The sequence below is a fragment of the Sphaeramia orbicularis genome, chromosome 6 (genome assembly GCF_902148855.1).
Source record: "Sphaeramia orbicularis chromosome 6, fSphaOr1.1, whole genome shotgun sequence".
Classification (NCBI taxonomy): Eukaryota; Metazoa; Chordata; class Actinopteri; order Kurtiformes; family Apogonidae; genus Sphaeramia; species Sphaeramia orbicularis.
Genome location: NC_043962.1, coordinates 52,986,841 through 53,006,164, shown reverse-complemented (window position 1 = coordinate 53,006,164; position 19,324 = coordinate 52,986,841).

Here is a 19,324-nt window from a genome sequence, read left to right as displayed (position 1 = left end):
TAATCGGGACACTCAGGAAGATTCCTGATGGGCCGGCTCATGTTAATCTGGAGTTTGAGCCGGTTAGATGGGAAAGATAATATTGATACTTATCTGTCACTTATCTAATCTTTTTCTTGCATTGATTCTCCATTCAACTGACTGCACAGCCCCTACATCGCAGTAGATCAGAGGCAGGAAGAGGCCAGGTGGAGCCTGAAAGGCCAGGTTATAGAGAAGACAGGCGCTGGAAGAAGATGCTGCCAAATGTGTGAAATGAACAGAGCTTTTTTCCAGAGGACAGACCCCAGCTGCAGCCGCTAAAGGGAGACATGGAAATAATTTTATATTGTTGGTGCATAAGGCTATCGCCCAACATTTGCGATGTCAACTTAGCGAATTATATTTTATAGAGCCCAATGCAAATGTAAAGATTGGAATTGCCTCTTGCCTGCTTTACCTGCCTGTCAAGCACCCACTCAGGGATCAAGTGCTGAAACAGACGGCTCGGAACGGATCATCCCCTGTTGGGTACAGTCCAACTCTGGGGCAATGAGTTCACTTCTTGTAGGAAATAGAAAGTGATCTAATCCCAGTCTGCTCTGAGTCTGAAACCATATAGCAGTTACACAAAGTTTTGGAATACCAACTGTTTATATGTTCACAGAGCCAAAAAAGTATCCAACCACTTTGAGAAGTGTCATCATGTACCCTTGCAGAGATACAATACTGGCACATGCAGTGTTCCTACATCTTGTGTTTCAGCCCACGCAGTACACAAGAGAGCTTCAAAGGAATGGCAACTGGTGAAATAATGTTTTGGTGGGGCACAGTATGCAAGTCAGTTTTCGGATGCTCTATGGCGTATCCTGGTGGTGATATGTGGCTAAAGTAGATGGACCACTATTTTAAAATATTAATTTAAAGGTGGGGTAGGAGATGTTTTCCTGCAGCATTTTTTTTTTTTTTTACTATATTGCTTAAAATCCCTTTCACACCCTGATTGCAACCAATTAATTAAATGCTGTAACACAAAAATAAAAAAAAATTCTAGTCACCTGTAGAACGAACAGGACTGAAAAAACACCATCCAATCATTTTAATCAGCCCATCAAAATGATTGAATGGTGATATGTCTATCAAACTCAACTGCCATTTGTCCCTCCCCCCCTCCTCCCTCTGCACGAACCCCTCTTTGTGCACAAATTGCGCATTCTCAAAGGTGAATTGATGCTGCGCAGCGCTGGTGAACCCTTGGGATCAAGCACTGCACATTCCGGTACTCTGAAGGCGTGGCTTCAGGGGGTTGATCTGAAGAAAGGTGTTTAAACTTTTTAAGTGTGTATTTTCAAAATGTAGCTTGCTCAAACCATTTTTCCAGGACCTCCTATCCCACCTTTAAATTAAAATAAAAAATACACAGTATGTGTTTTCAGTCATTTATTTTTAATATGTAAATTTAACCCGTCTATCCTTCAAACATGCAAATTTTTCCATGACTTCATTGTTGAAGTCAGGCATGTCCCTGACTGATGGTATGACCAATGCATTTAGACCAGGGGTGGGGATAGAGGACACTGACATTAAAAAAAAAAAAAAAAAAAAAAAAAAAAATTAAGTGAATCTGTAGGTGAGATGCCATTGTTTTTACTGCTCCTGCCAAGATTCAAACCCTGGTTACCCACTGAGCTATCCACCCAGCCAACCTGTGTGTTCATCCCTGCTTTAGATGATCTTGTGTGACATTGCATTTCTGAGGATGGTCTTGATTCTTTTCGGGATGAGATGTTTACTCCTGAAGGTGGTGCTTGAACGCAAATGTTTGCGCCCTAAGGCTCTCCTATCTCTTGGACTGAAGGGGGGTCTACTGCTCTAGTGCCATTCCTAACCATCATCTACATCAGGGGTCAGCAACCAAGTTTGGTCTGGGGCCAGATTTTTGTCTGACCAACTGAATGACAGGCCAAAATTACATTGTCATCAGGCAAAACCTGTTTTTCCTACTAAAAAAACATTTTTCTCATGTATACCATTATATCTTGTACAAAAACATAACTCAATAAATCTATTTAAAATCAACTGAATTTGCTACTGACTGTTATTGCTGTGGTACTGCTTTGGCTCACACTGTGTCTGCATTGTGAAACAGACAGTAACTTGGCAATAAAAAGGCTGCTGTCTTTAATCACCCACTCACTCACACTGCCTTCAAAGACTTAATGGTTAAATAATTATCTTTTTAAATCATAAACACGTCTCTGACCCAAACTGATGTATTAATAATTTCAAGGACATTTACTGTAATGATTTGACTATCCGTTAGTTCACATTTCAGCTGGAGGTTATTGATTTTCAAACAAGCGCCCTGGACAGCGATGCGCTCACTGCACAATCTGTGGAGGATTTTTGGATTCCATGCTCAGAGGAGTACAAGTGGATGAAAAAACTTGCGTTGATCTCTCTCTCTCTCTCTCTCTCTCTCTCTCTCTCTCTCTCTCTCTCTCTCTCTCTCTCTCTCTCATTCAAAAATTCTTCAACAATGTAATTCTGAATTAATGACAAACCAAAACCATGTTAAATACATAAAACACAGCTGCATTGCAAAGTTATTTGAGTAATTATCACAACATAGATGTCACCCAAGTGAATTAAACAAAGCTTCGAGTACTGAACCAATTTATGACAATGGTTCAAAATGGTTCAGAGCTTCAAAAAGCCTGATTCTGCCATCACTACAGATGGGTTTACTGGGGCAGAGATGAGGAAACATAGTCAGGAACAGGCCGTGATGACACCAGGGAATCAGATAGAAGACAAATGCTCGGAGTCATACATGCTGCTAGGACAATCTGACAATGAGTGAGTGAATAGGGGCAGCTTAAATATTGGCCAGCACATTAGGCACACCTGGGAGCAACAGGTGGAACTGATTAAGCTGGCGAGGTGTAAAAAGGTGAGGGAGAGGACAGCGGTTGGGAGTCACGGGTGACAGTGATGTGTCTGACGAGGTGTGGAGAGGTGAGGAAGGAGACTGTGACAATCTGCTACATTCAGTGTTGTCCACAGTGTCGACAGGATGGACATAGTAACTGTGGTTTGCCTGACTGTTTGGACTAGTTTTATTGGCATGTGGACGCTGATATTTTTATAATAAAGGACGGTGAAAGAAAATATATTTTTACTATGACCCATGACAGATGTGACGTATCAGCTCCTCTATCCAGTGATAATTTGGCTTCACTTTCCCATAGCAGCACAAATTAGCCTTACTGTGTTCATTTTATTAATCTATGCACAAAATAAAGAGGAGAGACATTGTTTTTAAATAGTGCTGGGCAGCGATTAAAATTTTTAATCATGATTAATTGCATAGCTATATGGGGGGTTTTGCCGGCATCAACAGCGTGTATTGCCTTTAAGTAGACTCGAAGTACTCTGGTGATAAAAAATAATTTCAAATTGCAGTGCTTACAAACAACTTTGTCCTTCTCAACCCCACCATCTGAAGACATTTAAAACGAAAACATCCATCTAAAAGACCAGTACTTCTCTCCATGTTTATGTCCCCACCAGTTTATTTCCGGCTGTGAGTGACTGACAGGAGTCTTAAGCCCTCTAATAAGTACTAATATTATTAAGACCAATAATATGTTATGTTCAGTTGTTAAAAGCAAGCAAAGGGGGCCCTCTAGTGGTTGGAATAAGTTGCACTAACGTATGTTTTGTCCTTTCGGTGTTCCCTTAGCCAGGTCGAACATAAGAAGGAACTAACAGACACGTTTCTTTCACTCTGTTTGTATAGCACGAAAAACGTTTGCCTGTGAGTATTTTATGTTCAGTTGTTGTAATTATGAATAGTATAAAATATCTCTGATGTGGACTTTTGTTGCTGGATAAAAAGACGTTGTAAATCTTAAATTAATCTTTAAATGCTAATCGTTAGCGTGTTTATGGATTTTCCCATTCAAGTTAGCATCGAACTAGCAGTCTTTTTCTCCATTCATTTAAATGTATAATGCCATGTAAATGTACTAAGGCAACGAACATAAGTGAGACATATTTTGTATGTATGTTGCAGTTTTACAGTGAGTCTCAAGTCAAAGATTTGGAGAGAAGTTTTCGGCGTCCGGCTTTTCTTCGGAAACCTGTTGTCTATCTGCCGAGCTAATCGCTACACGCACACAAGCAGGGGCAGAAGAATAGGAGTTAGAATCAAACGTCATTAACGTGAGATAAAAAAAATAGTCAGGATTATTTAATGAATGCGTAAACGCGGTAATAACGCGTTAACTTGCCCTGCCCTTTTCTTAAATCCACCACAATTTCTGTCTCCTTAAGCCTATATATTTTTAGTGCGACCTTTTCGTTTGACTAATTCTGGCTACTAGGACAATTAGTTCACTCTACTGAAGATGTCTGTGGACAACTGCCGGTGCATGGACAGGAGACTTAACCTAACGTCCACTTTTCCCGTGGTAGGGTAAATAGTGCACAAGGAAGAAACCTACAAAAGATGCAAACTCCACATAGACAATATGAAAATCCTATTTTTAATTCATGAAACATGGGCTGTTTGATAGTTTTGCTATCACCACTTGAGAAGTCGTATTTAAATTTAAATCAGAGGCATATAAGGAGATACCCCAATATACCACCTTTCTATGAGCAGATAGCGATGTTCTACTTACTGAGGCGTCATTAACCTTGTAAAGCCTGAACTATTAAATCACTGACAGAGAATTCCAGTTCTTTGAAACTGGAGCCTTTGTTGGTCCTTCTGAAACACACACACAAAAAAAGTTTTTTCAAATATCAATTTCCATGTATGAGTTTAAATGTTGTATCATATTTGATATATTGGGTCTCAATGCTCAAATATTGTTATTTTTGAACAAACAAAAACATAATATAACACAAACATGTCTAACAAATTAGTAATTCCTTTTCAAAATTGTCAAAGTTCTTCCTCCTTACTCATTAATGACAGTCAGTTAGTGTCACTGGAAAGGCCTCTGGTGAATGAATTCCTCCCCCTGGTGGATTATTTGTGTATTGCATGTATATAATTGTATACATCAGGTTTTTTAAGAACAAAAACATCATGCTCATGCTCATGTAGAGGGGTTCAAAGCTCATGTATCAATTATGATACGTTTGGCATTACAGGGTTAACAAAACCCTCTATGTCTTCAAGTTGGAGGAGAGCAGGTTCGATCATCTATCATCATTTTATTCATTCAGCCTCCATACTATAAGTATACCAACCTCCATTACTGAGTCAGAGTGTGTAATTTTATTGTTACAGTAAGCAGTTTAGCAAGACACAGCAATAATAGATGGCCTTGATCACTTAAATTAAAAAGATGGATTTATATTGACCTAGAAGATGTGAGTTTACAGTACTAATAAGACATTCTAGTTCAGTGGTTCTCAACCTTTTTTGAACAAATGCCCCCTGACATCATCATGAGCCTACCCATTTCAGTTAAGCTGCAATTAAAAGCAATGACGGAAAAAACAAAAAAAAAATGTTGTTACAACACTTGGAGACGGTTTGAAACTGTTGTATGTATTTGCACATTGAAACAACTCTTTAACATCAACCAATCACATGAACAACATGCCTCAAGTGGCCAATAACAACATGCGTTCGGTCACACACCCTATTAAGCAGACCTGGGACAATGTATAATCCGAGTTTTTAAATTAACCACAATTTAACTTAAGGCCGAGGAACAAGACGGCAGCAGCAGCCTGTCACCAGTTTAAAGTAACCCAAAAAATTAGCAACTTTAAGCAAAGATCTACTGATAAAAGCTGGACATTTAGCCATGGAAACTAACCTAAGTAGAAAAAGGGGCTCAAGTTAGTGTGAACCCTGTGTCTGGCAGCTCACTGCCAGCTTTTCACCTGCAGGACACAGAGATGTCAGTTTCAGTGTGAGTCCACCAGAGTCCACCACATTCAGACAGTTACAGTACTTTGTCTGCAGTTCAGAGTTTGAGTCCCTGCTCAACGAGGTAAAAGCGAGAAGCAGTTAACCTGTGAAACCAGGTCCGGCTGCTGTCAACTCCTCTTTGACAGAAGATTCTATAGCTCAGTCAGCGCTGCATGGAATTTGTTTAGGGGTGTTGCTTTGGAGATAACATGCCAGTAGTAGGAAAACGAGAGCACCAGGAGCGCTGGTATTTCTAATCCCACCCAAAATACAGTTTTATCTTATTTCATGTTCAAATGAGCAAAGTTTGTTCTGATATAGATACTTATACATTGTGATGAATAACAGTGACTTACGCCCCCTATCTGTGCCTGAGCGCCCCACTCTCAGCTTTCTCTTTCAAAATGCCCCCTGACGTTGTCCAAACACCCCCTGGGGGGCAGTACCACCCCTGATGAGAAACCCTATTCTAGTTCTATGTAACTTGGGACGATCTTTGTCTTTATCACACTGGTTGTCAAATAAACATATACAGAATGGATGAGTGACCAGAGTAGAAATTTTGCAGCAGGAGATGACTTGACTGGGAAAAGATATGATTGTACACTTGAGCCAGATGAGTAGAATTAACCCCAAATCACACAAAAACAGCAATAGATATGAATGTAAGGGAAGGGGCCTAAGCCTCGACAAAAAATGCAGACTAAATAAAACCTTATGTGCATGGGACTAATATTACCTGTGGAGGTCAACTGTGGTCTTAATCCTATGACAATCTTCTGTTTCTGTAATTTGTAAAGTAAAAAGTGTACCACAAAATACTGACTATATTGCAGGTAAAATAGGCTCTTGAACAATATTACTTCTGTGCAGATCAAGCGACTAGGACCACAGCTCCAAAATGTGAGGGATAATGTAAGATAATTCAAGAAAAAACCATTTCTTTGGCCAATGTGGGTGGTTGATTTCTAAATGACCGAAGGTCCCAGGATTATACTGAAGCCATGTGAAGAAAGCTTAAAGGACATTTTCATAATACAAATATCACAAGCAGCGTACGATACAATTCATATGAATGTTATCATCAGGGCCTTCGGCCATTTTAATGAAATAAAAGTTTTATTTACGAAGTACTTTAAAACTAGTGAAGGTGGTAATTTACAAAAACAAAATTATCAATGAATCAGATGGCCAATTATGTAATTAATTAGAGTGTGCTTAAACTGCTATTATATATGCCAAAATGTGCTCTCTGAGGTCACTGTAACCCTGACATTTCAAGGTTCAAGGTTCAAGGTTACTTTATTTGTACCTGTAGGTAGATTTGTTTTGCAGTCAAGGTGATTGCTTTGGCATTACAGCAAGACATACATTGAACCTATTAGACAGGTACTTGATTGAGCTTACAGACAGGACAAAAAGACAGGACAAAAAGTGCTCAGTGTTCCACCATTCATCAGTATAATAGCACGGATAAGTAAAAGAATAAAATAAATAAATAAGATCAAATAAAAAAAACAAGATGCAAAAAAACACAATAAAAACCCAGAGAAGATAAAAACAGTCTGGGATAAAAAACCAGGATAAGAACAGAAAATTTCAAAATTTGAAGTCACAAAAATAATAAATACAACAAAGAAATAGAATAAATAACTAAGATAAGTACATAAAGTGCAATGTCACTATTTCTTATTGAGCTCAGTGATGGCGACAGGAACAAAGCTGTTTTTATAACGCTGTGTCCTGCATCTTGGGACTAAGAGCCTACGTCCAGAGGAAAGGAGCTGGAATTCACCTCGTAAAGGATGGGAGTCATTATTAAGAACTGATGAAGCCATCCTCTGTACCTGTTTAGTGTACAGGGAGGCAGGACAAGACTGGGACTCACCAGTCAGGCGACTGGACCATCTCACTATTTGATTCAGTGAGTTTCTCTCTGCAACTGAGGTCTGACCGAACCACGCCACCAGGCAAAAAGATAAAATAGACTCAATAAACGATAAAACAAAGTTAAAATAGTTTGGTCAATGTGGAAGTGTGCTGGTTTTCTAAGGCAGTGAAGGTGCTGATGGCCCTTTTTACACACAGATCTGCAGTTTTCATTAAAACTCAGTTTTTCATTATAGTCCCAAGGTATTTGTATGATTGCACTTGCTCTATAATCTGACCTTTAATTAAAGTGACTCCGTGCTTGTCCTGTTGTTTTCTAAAGTCGATGACCATATCTTTTGTTTTAGATATGTTTAGGTGAAGGTAAGACTCCTCACACCACTGGACAAAGTCATCAATGACAGGGCCATGACTGGTCTCCCCCTCTTTGAGTGGGCTGACTATAACTGAATCATCGGCATATTTAATGATGGCCCTGTTTTCATATTTACTCTGACACATATTTGTGAAGAGAATGTATAATAGTGGTGACAGGACACAGCCTTGAGGAGAACCAGTGGAGGAGAACACTGGGTCGGACAAAACCCCATTTATCCTCACTCTTTGTGACCTGTCTGTTAAAAAGTCTAAAATCCAGCCCATCAGATTTTTACTGATTTTAAACTGTTCTAAAAGCCTTTTGATCAAAATGTGGGGCTGGAGTGTGTTAAAGCAGAGGAGAAGTCTATAAATATAATAGCTTTGCAGATATCCCTTTACCCTCCACATGTTTAAAAATCATGTTTAAACGAGTCAGTGTGGTGTCCTCCACTCCTCTGTTGGGCCTGTATGTGAACTGCATTGGATCCAGCTCATGTTTAGTCCCTTTTAGAATTGCAGTCTTAACCAGTTTCTCAAAGACTTTCATAACTACTGAGGTCAGAACGATAGGCCTGAAGTCATTCAAAGTTTTTGGACGGCTGGATTTAGGGACAGGGACCACGACAGCATCCTTCCAAAGAGAGGGCACATGCTGTGTCTGCAAGGACTTATTAAAAATAATCTGAAATACAGGACTGAGTTCATTAGCACAGGATTTAATAAGACTACCACTGATGTTGTCAGGACCCTGGCTCTTGTTCATCCTTATGGTACTTTGACCCTCAAAGACAACATCTGGACTACCAGATATGAGCAACCTTGACAGTGTAATATCGTAAATTGTGGTAAATCTGTATGGAAATAGCTTAGTGGAAATCTTAGTGCTCTTTGAACCATTAATGTACATTTAAGTTGATATCAAGCACATTACATTGTTCTGCATGAGTTCAGCATAAGCAAAATTCCCACCCTTTTTTAGCAATTTGTGCATAAAAGGGATAATATACTCTGTATGGGATGTATAAGATGGGAGAAGCTCAATAACAGTCATTATCCTTAATTCCTTATGATTCAGTGCATATAGCTGAAAAATAAAGACATTAGTGTTTCATCATTTTATCTGGAAGTCCAGGTGATAACAGAGTGGACTTTTCCAACCTGAACTCACCAACCTTCTCCACTCTCTCATCATTGTACTTATATGGATGTTTACTGTTCAACATACACGTGTGCTCATTTTTTATTTCGCTGTTGGCCCCAGATTAAAGGAGGTATTGTAACCAGTCACGCTTCACTAAGATTTCTGATCTAACTCAAACTGAGTGGCCTTGGTTACAGTTACAGTCCCACCCCGAATTATTTTCCCTGACCGACACTGACCTGCATTGAAAGTAGTGTGAGACATGTAAAGAAGCAGAGTTCCCTCAGTTTCAGCCAGTAAAGTACAGCTGCAGTTTTTGAGTTTAAAACTATCAGTCTCCTGGGAGTTACAGCAATAATTCCACTTATAGTCCAGGTAACACTAATATGTCTACTTGATGTTAACAGCTGCAAAACACAGAATCTATAGGGATCTTTATATACTTTTACTCTGTATGAATAAATTAAAGCCAGAGGGCCATGGCTAAATACAGTACAGTCAAAATTTTGTAATTTTTCCGTTTTCCTTTATTACCTCCACCAAGGAGGTTATGTTTTTGCCAGGGTTTGTTTGTTTGTCTGTTTGTCTGTCCGTTAGTGTGCAACATAACTCAAAAAGTTATGGACAGATTTTGATGAAATTTTCAGGGTTTGTTGGAAATGGGATAAGGAAGAAGTGATTAAATTTTGGTGGTGATCGGGGGTGGGGGGGCCCATGGGGGGGGGGGGGGGGGGGGGGGGGGGCAGACCAGAAAATTTAAGCAAAATCTGTCCATAACTTTTTGAGTTATGTTGCACACTAACGGACAGACAAACAGACAGACAAACAAACCCTGGCAAAAACATAACCTCCTTGGCGTAGGGGGGCCCACGGGGGGGGCCACTGATCAGCCTTGGCGGAGGTCTGCGCTCTCCGAGTGCTTCTAGTTAGTTCCTTTTTCTTACTATTTTGATAGCTTATTGATGTACTGCAATACTGTCTTTTTTTCTTCTTCTTTTTTTTTTATGGGCTCAGCTGGCTGACAGGCAGCTGTCTGTACCAATAAGGCAGCAGCCGACACCAACTGATCCGGATATGCGTGTCTGGTGCGTGCAGGTGTGTGTGCAGGTGGGTGGAAGGGGCTGTTGATAGGTGTGTGTACATGTGTGGGTATGTGTGTACATGTAGGATGTGTGCGTGCATGTGGGTAGGTGGGTGTATGGGCATGGGTAGAGGTGTGTGTGTGTGTGTGTGTGTGAATGGTCGAACATGTGGGATGGGTGATGTGTATGTCTGGGAGTCAGTGGGTGTGTGCGTATATGCTTGTGTGGGTGAGTGGGGGCCTGGAGGGTGTGTGGGGTTTGGGGGTTGGGCTTGGGGGGACAGGGGGGTAGGGACGGGGGGGTGGGCCTCCGGGCCCCCGGGGCGCTTGGCTGTGGCATCGGGGTGCACACTGGCCCGCAGCGGGTGGCTGTCTGGGCCGGCCTGGCTGCCCGGTGTGCTGGATGGGGCCCCTGCCCGGTGAGACGGGTGGCTCCTGGGCTCATGGGGCTCGGTGGCCGGCCCCCGGCGGGGGGGACGGCGGCTGGCGTCCCTGGCCCCCTGGGGCCTGTGCTCGGCTGCTGTGGGGCCTCTGGTGGGAGCCTCCCTTGACCATCTTCGGGGCGGGCACACTGTCGCCTCTCGGGGGGCGGGCTGGATCCCCCCTCTCTGTGGTGTCTGCTGGTTGGCCGGGCTTTGGGGCCCTCTTGGTCGGTCCTTGATCCTTGGAGGGAGTGCGGTTGCGGTTGCATGTGTGTGTTCTTCACCTCAGTCTGTTTGCCTGGTTCACTCTGTCACAGCAGATGAATGTGAACAACTGATGTTGTGTGGATTTGTTACTGGTATTATTTGTTATAGGTATTATTTGTGCGAACGTGGTATACAATATTTTGTTCATACTTTCTTTTCTTATATTCACCATTTCATAGGTCATGTATTTCATTGTTGTGTTTTTTTGTTTTGTTTTTTGTAGTTTTGTTTGTTTTGTTTTTTTCTCTCTCTCTCTTCTTCTCTTGTTTACTCAGTTCTGGTTGTAGTTACTGTTACCATTATAATTGTCTCCATGGTTGTTACTGTATATATATATATATATATATATATATATATATATATATATATATCAAATGAACAATGTGATGACCAAAACTTACCCAAATTTACAAGGGCCTGATATATGGAAACTGGCTTGCAAGCACAATCAAGGATCTACCTTCCACAACAGTACCTGTAATACAGTCTGATCTGGAGCTGTTGTCAGATTAAAACAGATTAATGCCCTGTCCACACTAATACGGATATTTTGCAGTATAGATATTTTTCTCTACATTTGGGCCTCTCTTTTACACTCAGTCCATGTTTTACTTTAAAATACGGAGAATGGAAAACACTCCATTTTGCTCATGTCTGTTATGTGTGTAGTGAAGCTGCACCTGAAACATCAAATCCAGGTGTATAAATCAGTGTATGACCTGCACTACATCGAGGTCAGCACCCATACCTTTGGGAGGCATGACTTAAGTTTATAACTTGACATTGCTGTTTAACTTCATGACAGACTATAACCTCTTGTCAGAAAAATGTTAAAGTGAAATATTTCAGCATAGCAAAAGTGCCCATAAACAAAATTAGAGAGAAATAAGTGTATTTGTTTCTATGGAAAATGTTCTACATCCTTGATTTTAGCCTATCAAAACACAAAATTGCATTGTATAGATTTTTGTTCAGTCCAGAATGTCCATTACGTTTCATATTTTTGCTAATATCTAATTGCTAATGCTAATGTCTTTTCATCAGAAGGTAATGTTTAGAGAAGTCCAAGGGTGGTCTCATCCTCACCACCTTTTACAGAAGCACCATCGAGTCCATATTGACCAACTGCATCTCTGTGTGGTGCGGTAAAGCTGCAGACTGGAAGTGTTTTCAGAGAGTGGTGAGAATGGCAAAGAAAATCATTGGGTCTGCTCTTCCCTCCATACTGGACATCGGACACAAACACTACCTGACAAGAGCCAATAACATCATCAGAGACCCCACACATCCACGCCATGAACTGTTCTCACCACTTAACTCAGGCTGGAGGTTTCGCAGTGTGAGGAGAACAGACTCTGCAACAGCTTCACCCTTCAAGCCATAAGACTTCTGAACTCTCAATAAAGGAAGTCAAACACCAACAGGGGAATGAAAGATACTAAAAATACACTGCTAGAACTATTCTATAGATTTTAAAATAGATTTTAGACTTTTAAAACTGATTTTTTTTTTTTACAGTATACACACCACTTTATTTGTATCAGACAGCACTTTTTATATTTGAGACTGAATATTTGACAACTGTATATATATTTTATATTGTGTTCAAGAGTCATGCAATAAAATTTCAATCTACAGTAATGCACTGTGTATTTTGAATGTGTCCTGGGATGACTATAAAGCAATCCATCTATCTCTTCTGGATTTAGCCTTTTGCTATGTTTTGAAAGCAGATAAGAATAAATTGTGATACATGTTCTAGCAGACAAAAAGCAGAATCATGTGCTGGACTTTGTATATATGTGCTGAATGCCAAATGTGAAAGGTAACGCAATGTCACATGACCACTGGGATTATCACCATGGTAACAATTACCAGACAGTTATTGACAGAAATGTAGTTCAGGTTGTTTGTTGGTGACAGTGGATAGGGCTACTGTCACTCTTATTCTTCTTTTGGGTGCAGGGAATTTGGCTTTAATTGCCACAGTTTTGGTTTTTAGGACTAGAAGTGACCTTATTGTCCTGTTCAGCAATCCTCCAATATAAGTGTACTGGGTGCCATGAGTTGCTTGACAGTTTTGAACCTCAGATCAGTTCCCCCCTATTGGTTGGATTTAATTATTTTATTACTGTACTGTATTATTGTGTCCACATTTCTTTACATCTTTGCACTATGTTGGAATGTTTGCACTTGAGTCCTGACGGCAGGGTCAGGCCTGTGTAGTACGTGGTAGTGCTGCCCAGGTGGTGCCTGTCTGTAGGAAAGGACTTTAGGTGAACACACCTCATCTTGTCAGATCTCAGAAACTGATGCAGAATAGGGTCTGGTTAATACTTGAATGGGAGTGTATCCACTTTATGTTATGTACTATATTCTGTATGAGTATGCACTTAATGTTGCAATGCACTTAAGGCAACTTAAATTTAGAACTAAACTTATTGTTGCTGCTCACCTTTGTGACAGAATAAAGCCACTGCATCTGCTACATCCAGTATTATCCACAGTCTCCACAATTTGAGGAACACTAATTATGGTTCGTCTGAATGCTTGGACCAGTTTGGAGTTTCTTTTGCGTTGTTGTGTGGACAGAGACGTGTTGGTTTAATTACATATCTGAATCACCTTAAACTATTTTGAATAAATAAAGCAGCCTTTCCAGGAGATTTCTGTTAAATTTATAAATCAATAATTTTTTTGTGCATGTACAAATACTGCATTAAATTAAATGAATAACTGAAAACAAATAAATGTATTTATGCAGAGTTAACAGACTTTTTAAAATCTCATCTGTCAGACAAATGAATTGATGTACAATCAAAAACCAGCTTTTTGTTCAGAATTTTCTTGAAATTTTCAATTTTACGTTTATTTGCTGACCCAAGTAAATTTCCAAACATGATGATCCCATCTGCCAGGGGTCACTCCTGCATTAACTTCATGGACATAGTTACATAAGGATTTTTTGTTTTGTTTTTTTTGACAACCCTATCCACTGACTTCTTCTTTTCTGTCATGGTGGCCCTAAAACACTGTGTAAGGCCTTTTTATTATTATTATTATTATTATTTTTTTTTATATTAATCAAATTCTTTCACTATGGTTTTTACGAATCTGTTTATTATAGAGACTGTGTTAATTACATGTGTTTATTGAAGGTGACTGCAAGTACCATGATGCAATGGGTCCATTTCCCGCTAAAATGTCTGTGTTGTAACCAATCCTGTGTACATTTAGAGGTAGTGTTGTGGATTGAGCCAATTAGAATCTGGGACAGAGGAATTTACCGGGCGGTGACCGGAAAGAGAGAGGAGAAAAAAAAAAAAAGAGGACTTTGTTTTTTGAGCTACGGCGATAAGAAAAAGGATGCTGAACTGAGAGTTGGAGGAGCTGGACCTTAAAATTGAGGATTTCTTTTGCTGGACTTTTTACTAACCAGCTCACGATTTTCACGGTGTGTATTTCTTCTTCTGGCTGCGGATTAATAAGGGCTGTAGCCTATGGTAATGGCCAGCCGAGTTCAGTTTTGAGTTTTCTCTAATACGACATTGAACTGAATGCACACACTTTAACAAAGCTAGCTAAGTCATTTTGGAAGAAAGACTTGCTTTTCAAATGCTCATCGTCTTTTCGCTACGCATCCTAAACTGTTCGTGAGTAGTTGGTTTAAAGCCAAATGGCCGTTTCATTCATAGACCACCGTAACAGTGTTAGTGAACATCATTATCCCTACGTCGGATTTCCTTCTACAGTGAAAGTTGCTTTGTGGATTACTATATATATATATTTTTTTTTATGTGCACCAGCGTAATGGGCCCCAACGTTTTTTGTTTTTTTTTGCAAGCTTGCTTTTCTAAGACTGAGTGAACTGGTGTTGTAAGACTGTACATTCGAGTGCATTTGGTGCAGAAATAGTATTTAGTGCAAGTTTAAATGGTAAATGTATATTGTTAGGTGTACTGTTTAATCTGGTTTTAGGGTTGCATCAGGCCAGGGTACAGTGTTTGTGGTTACCAGGGTTTGAGGGATATTTTACATTATTGTTATAAATGTGTCAAAGGTAACAGGGTCTTATCAAGTTTAACTCATTCCATATTAGCACACTTACATACATTTTACACACACGTAAACACCCACACACACATTTTATTTCACACATTCTTACATGCTATTTCATGTAGACAAAAAGGTAAAATAAAGGTCGCCTATTTGTTACATTTCATCAGAGCAGTGGAATTGCATTTATTGTTTTTTTTTTGTTTGTTACATATCATTTCTGAAGATTTACAAAGTGTATATCAACTACGGGTACAGTATTTCTTCAGTGGAGACACCGCGCAAGTTTATTTAAATCATAGGCCTACTGTTCTAAGTGTAAAGAAAATTCCCGAACTTTAAAGGTAGACAGGAAAACCAGTAAATTTACCATCACCAGCTGGAAACCCAGGATCCTGTGTATTTGAGTGAGACCCAATTGTAGGTAATGCACTAAAAAGGGGCTACAACTGTCAGAATTCTAAATCTTTAATTAAAATATGCATGAACATCCTGTAGTAGTAAAAAACTAAAAGTTGCAATGAGTTGGAATCATGGGAATAAAAAAGCTTAAATTTGAAAATACACCCCTTACCTTCTGTAGCTCTTCATTTCAGTCCAAATGAAAAGACTAAATATAAAAACTGATTAACCTGACAACATTTCATACAGTTATGGTTTTTCCAGCTTCCATGTTAAGACCTGGTGTCCAGTCATGTCTTGCTGAGTAGATTTCTGTTAATCTGAAAACAGAGGAAGAAATTAATGCAGAAGTCCAGCATCCTCTCAGACAAATTGAACTTTAATATGCTGAAAGGGAATTATAGAATTTTTACCCAGTGACACTACAAAACAATCAGCACTGCAGCTTTAAAGCACTAAATATAGAAAAGAAAACAAGTGAAATCAAAACAAATATAACATGGATAAGAGTTTTTATTAGGTTGTGTAGTGGCAAAATTAAATGTCGCTTGTATAACTGTCAAGGCCAGGTCACTTTGGCTACTCATCTGACATTTGCGAAATTCCTATCCAACTAGATGAACTCATATCAGTATAGAGCTTGTGTGCCTTTTACTCTAACCCTCTTGTTTTCCTTTGGTCACGCTGCACAGATTATCCTACACCATCCATATCTAGTGTCACAGTACACCCTTTGTCTCAAACTGACGCACATGACCAGAGGTCCCCCCCATCTTACATTTTGTAGTTCTCCCCCTTTCATAGAAAAGGGACTCTGAGTGTTTCCTGTCTATCTCATGATGTTTTGATCATTTGTCAGCTGACTTAAACCTTGCTCTCATTTCTGTAAGAATCATGTCATTGTGTGATGTGGTGTGGGTAAGGACTCACATGCACAGTGCAATCAGGTTGGCGATCTTTATTACAGTCTCCCCCTCAAGGCACCAGACATCCCACCAGGCTGGTCAGGGTGCAAGGAGTGGAAATCGACAATGCGTTGAGGGTCCGAGAAGAGCCTCGTGGGTAACTAAGACTGTTCCTCAGGACTGTGTTCCTCCCAGTTCACGTCCCCAACACCTGGTCTTCAGGAGCCGGTGCACGGTGTAGGCAGGGACCCCCATCAATGAACTGGGTGGGCGGAGGGGTCTGGGGGCAGGAACCAAAGGACTGCGACAAACAGGTTTGACCTTGGAAACATGAAATGTTGGTGGGTCCGCATGGTTCATGGTAGCTTCAGCCTGACTGCAGGGGTTGATCATCCACTTTATGGGAAAGGGGCCATTGAAGCATGGAGTCACACAAGATGGCTCCACACATTCAAGGGGAGGTCTCGAGTGGACACCCAAACCTTGTATTGAGGAGTTCAGGATCGGTGCCAATTCACTGCTGCAGAGTAATGAACAGCTGCACAGAGAAGGGCAGAGCATGCCCAGCTCCAGGTTCTCCGGCATCAACGAATAAAAGCCTGGACTGAGGACAGTAGTCTTATATTCTTGAGATGGAACAGTGGTGGCTGGAATCCATATGCACATTGAAATGGTGAGAGGCCCATGGCAGCACTAGGAGGGGAACTGTGTGCATATTCTACCCACATGTAGGGAGCTTCTACTTGTAATCTCAATAATATGACTAGTCCGGAAAAAAAAAAAAAAAAAAAAAAACGGATAAAGGTCTTCCTTTAAAGGCTTTTGATTCCAGTCCTCCCAAACCTAGTGACAGCTATTTACAGAATAACAGGAAAAGGGAAAAAAACAAAAACAAAATACCTCTCCGCAGGCTGACAAACCACCCACAATGTGCCATCAGCACTACCTCCCTTGAACAAAGCCAAAATGGCTGACATATAAAGGGAAAAGCCCCTCCCAGTGGGCATGACACACAATAATCAAACATTTAAACATGATTATTTCTTACAAAAGCACAAGAGGAATAAACATTAGAAAACAAGAAAATAAAGAAAAATACCCTCTTTAACATTTCCACTGTATATATATATCAAAACCCACTCTCTACCAAAGACAAAAAAACATAAGTGGAAACAACCAATTAAATCTCAGCTCATTGGCAAAGGCCTGGAAAGAGGCCCACACTGGCATATGTCTCTCCCACTCGGCTGTGCCCCAAAGGCAGGCCCAACCAGATGGTGATTTATGGTGGATGCCACCTTTATGGCCTCTGAGGTGAAGTGCACCACTGCAGAGCAAAGAGGACTGAGCAGCTGGTTAAAAAGGGCTTCCAGCCCCCAGGCTCACTGGTGTAGCGCTCTGGTTTTCCCACTCGGGGTTCAGGTGCGGGTTGCAAAGGGCGAGGGGCTGGATCTGTGGTGTGAGTCTCTGGGTGGTCATCAGTTGGTGTCAATAAGGATTCTAGCCAACCGGTCAGGTGCTGTATCTGTGGTGCATAAAGTGCCTGCTCCTGCTGGGCCACAGCTTGTCGGATCTCTGAAGTGGAGGAGACCAGCTGTGTCTCATAATGCTTCAACGTGTCTTCAATCAAAGAGAAGTGACCTAGCACAGTTCCTGCACTGGCTGAGTCCATCTTGTCTGGTCAGATTGTTCTGTGATGTGGTGTGGGTAAGGACTCACATGCACAGTGCAATCAGGTTGACGATCTTTATTACAAAGTCCTTAACGCGATACAAAAACTCAGGGCTCTTCTTTACAAAAGTCTCATCTTTAACTCAGGCTTGGAACACAGAAATCTTCAGATTAATTTACGAGAATCTCAGGCAGCATGGATGACATAGACTGAGGGACTTGGAGTCTTCCTCCTGAATGACAGCAACAATCTGACAATGACTGCAGAAACTGAGCTGCTGGCCTGGCTTGCTCATCAGCTCATGAACTACAAGTGTGACAGTGGTTGCAGGTGTGAGCTGAGGGCGAGCAGACTACAAAACCTGGTGTGGACCATGGCACATTGTCTGTTATGCCATTAACTTGTGTGTATAAAAACTCACTGCCTAGAATCCGCCTTACCCTTTTACTCCTACATTTTAGCCTTGTGCTGTTGTTACAGAGGGGTCCTCCTTGCAAGGGGTGAATAAACTCACACGTTAGACCAGCCTTGCTTTTGTGTTCTTTATTAATTGATTTTTCCACCACAGTTCAGATCTGACATGACAACCCTTTTCTATCACAGTTCAACACTGATTTAAAATTGTACAAAAATTAGTAAAATGTATGTGTAGTAAAAAATGTAAAAGCATTATAACACCTCTGTACACAGACAAAAGGCCAGTGCAAAGACCAAAGCAGGTACCGAAAAATGCTTTTGTTTTAAGACACTAATGATTAAGATGATAATGTGTTCTGTGCATGACTGATGTTGATGAGGTAGAAATGATCATACACACTAGTTTGTAAATTTTAAGTACTGTCTTTTCTGGCGCTGCATTAGAGTGGAACATTTATGAAGAAATTTATGTCTATAAATGTATAGTGTGATGTCCAAAGAATAGAAGATCATATAAGGCAATGCCTTAATTATTCAAAGACAAATGTACCATTCTGCTTATAACATTATATAACCCCATCTACTGATTAATAATCACTTTGGATTCAACTGTAAAGAGAAATGGCAGCTCATGTATAAAACCCAATAAAAACTTTGAATAAAATAATTTTAAATGAAGATTAAAAAACAGGGTTAAGGTTATAACATGCATTAAAAACTCCTTTCTTCCCTCTTAGTCATGATATCAACAGTAACAGCATTTCATATCAAGAGGCTTTATATCTGACTAATCA